A 2,717-nucleotide genomic window follows, 5' to 3' on the forward strand; every position below is an offset into this window, starting at 1 on the left:
ATGAACAGGTGGAGCTATGTCAACCAGGTGGAGATGGCTGGGATAAGTACACGTTCACGGCTTTCTCAAGATCAATTTCCAAAAGTTGTTTTTTATTCCTCTTTTAAATCAACTTTAGCATGGGTGTGTAAACTTTGGCGAGCCGCTGTATACGCAGGAAACCCTCATGAAGTAGAGCAGAATCTTGGCAAAGCTCATTGTTAGAGGAAAACAGAGTTGTTTTCTAACTCTTTACCTCTGAAGAGACAGATGTTCTCATACATGCTGCTTCTCATCAAGCTGGGTGCTTGGTGAGTTAGCATTTCACAAAACGTTTCCTTTAAATAGCGACGTCAGTCTTTTCTTGCAGCATGTACTGCCTTCAGAGTAGAGAGGGCCTGAATACAAAAACTCCTCCCGAGTGGCAGATTTGGTTCTCTAGCATGTAATTACAGGCAAATGGTAGACTAAATGCAGAGAAGATGTGACAGGAAATGAGGCAGAGGTTTCCTTTGGGAATAAAGCACAGGGAGGGTGGAGCAACAGACTCTTGTTTTCTGTAATGAACCTAAACACAGTTGTTATTTTTCATAAAACCAAAGTACAAAATAAACACGGCGGAACAACTATGTTTCTGGGAAGTAAGGACACAACATTTTGGTAACTGAACTGTACGGCTGCAAGTAGAGGTCCAGAGTTTCTGCAGGTTTCCCCAAGTCAAATGCAAGACTTTTTAAGACCATTATGAATAAAATGTAAGACCCTGAATGAAATGAGTAAATGAATGTAATTTAAGACCCATTTGTAGTCATAATACAGCGAAATTGGCCTAGCAAAAGAAAGAACTACAACACCACGCAATAGAAAGCATTAGAGGCAGTGTTGCAAGGACATAGGAAAATGAAGACCTGTTTAAAATTATTAAAACCCTTTCTGTTGAATGATTAATGGAGTGTTTCAGCTCCACTTGATTTGCATGACGTGTTCTTTGGGTGTGTCAGCAGCTTTCCCATTAAATAGTGGAATATTGAGACATTGATAGGACTCAGTACTGCATCACCTGTGTGCGTGACACAAACAAAACAGGGACTCGCACTGCTATTAGGTAAAACTCCACAGGGAACCTTTATCATCCAGTAACAGGGTTGTCACGATTTCATTTTCATTTGAAGGTCACATCTCGATTCTATCAACAAAGAAGTCAACAGGGACGGCAAAGCCACGATAAGAGCCACTAGATGGCAGAAGGGTACTCTACACAAAATCAATGGTGCCCCATGTGATTAAAACTGGAGGCATTAGCCAGTCACTAACTGTGTGACATGCGGTCGCTCCAGGATGCCATATGGACCAAATGTGTGTGCACACACATTACTGTCCCCAAAAATGTCCTTAATCATAAACTGAGCAATTAAAAAGAAAAAGGGCCCATGCGTGTATGTGACCACAATCAGAAGGCCAGCAGAGCTCTTTGGAGTCCTCTGTCCCGGCTCAGTTTTAAATGGCAGCATGGTGAATGGTAGTGGCCCATATTGGCACGCTGACTCAGCCTGGTCCACCAGTACCTGTCAACATCGCAGCAGTGGAGACTGTTCTGTATGAGCCATGCAGGACAAGGCCAGCTGGGATGCTCACAGCTACTGGTCCTAAATCTGAATCCTTCCGTTTATGCAAACGCTTCTATGTTGAAGCCTACATGTTGTCTTCCCTTCCCTGCTCTGGGTAATGAGTTCCACACTGCTGATTCCAATGCCACAGGGTGATGGTCCTTAGATCATGAACTGAAAACCTCCACCAGCTCACCCTTGTTGGCTGCACGATGACGTTTGTTGACGGCAGTGCGATGTTCATGCTCTGCATCTTCCTCCTCTGTTCTTCAACGGTCTCTCCTGCACAACAAATGTGGCAGACAGAAAGTTAGGTACAAGTTACAACAATCTTTGAAATTGGTCCAGTATGGCGCACATTCTATTTTCGTCCACAAAAAGAGCTTGATTTACAATTGACAGATTCAAACTATTATTTTTAGGATTCCTACATCGACAGACATTTTAGTTAAGGGAAAAATAAAAAACAATTAACATGAAACAGCCCCGAGATCGCCAATCTCACCAAACTCCATTTAAATAAACAATACTTTTAGCAGAGAAACATGCTAGCATGACGGTAACACAAGACAAAAGAGATTTTGTGCTGAGACTTTTTTACAGGATGCTTTTCCTTCAGCACAATGCAGGTCAAGGTGGGGGATTATTTCTGTTATAAGTGCTTTTTGATCACATTAAAAAATAAAAATAAAGCATTAGGGCTGCTGAGAATGAGCAAACAACAAGGGATCCTGAGCTGACGTGTATGCTAGAGGACTGCGATGGGATTGGGATCCTGTGGGTTCTAACCCAATTATCGCGGGAGGGCATGGTTTTAACCAAGGGGGTAAGCGAGCATCCGGACAGTGAACCTCCTATGGGGAGATTCTGAGCCTAATAAGCCATCACCTTCCCACTAGCATTGACTCCCATTCATGTTGGCGCCACTTTGACAGCAAATACCTTTACATCTGAAGTGTTTAAAGACTCTGTTTGTCCTTGGTTTATTTCTAAAGAAACATGACAATGTATAAAAGGCTCCATTAATTGTAGCTCTGTAGCAGATGTTTTTTGTGTCATAACCACGCGACTTTCTGTCCCACAGTAGATAAATTATGGTATAGACATGAGAAGCTCGCAGGGGGGGGGGGG

At 42.8% G+C, this 2,717-nt stretch overlaps 1 protein-coding gene and 1 long non-coding RNA gene across 3 annotated transcripts in view; one reads left to right on the plus strand and one right to left on the minus strand.

The window, feature by feature from the left end:
- Positions 1 to 1,875, minus strand: part of LOC117956704 — a 14,954-nt gene extending 13,079 nt beyond the window's left edge. The window contains exons 1-3 of the long non-coding RNA XR_004659343.1: positions 1,783 to 1,875; positions 1,519 to 1,523; positions 645 to 656 (exon numbers count right to left, since the gene is read on the minus strand). This is a non-coding gene — a long non-coding RNA (uncharacterized LOC117956704). The remainder of the gene's footprint in view (positions 1 to 644; positions 657 to 1,518; positions 1,524 to 1,782) is intronic.
- umad1 (UBAP1-MVB12-associated (UMA) domain containing 1) overlaps positions 1 to 2,717 on the plus strand; it is a 7,568-nt gene that overhangs the window by 2,603 nt on the left and 2,248 nt on the right. The window lies entirely within an intron of this gene.

This window comes from Etheostoma cragini, chromosome 14 (genome assembly GCF_013103735.1).
Source record: "Etheostoma cragini isolate CJK2018 chromosome 14, CSU_Ecrag_1.0, whole genome shotgun sequence".
Classification (NCBI taxonomy): Eukaryota; Metazoa; Chordata; class Actinopteri; order Perciformes; family Percidae; genus Etheostoma; species Etheostoma cragini.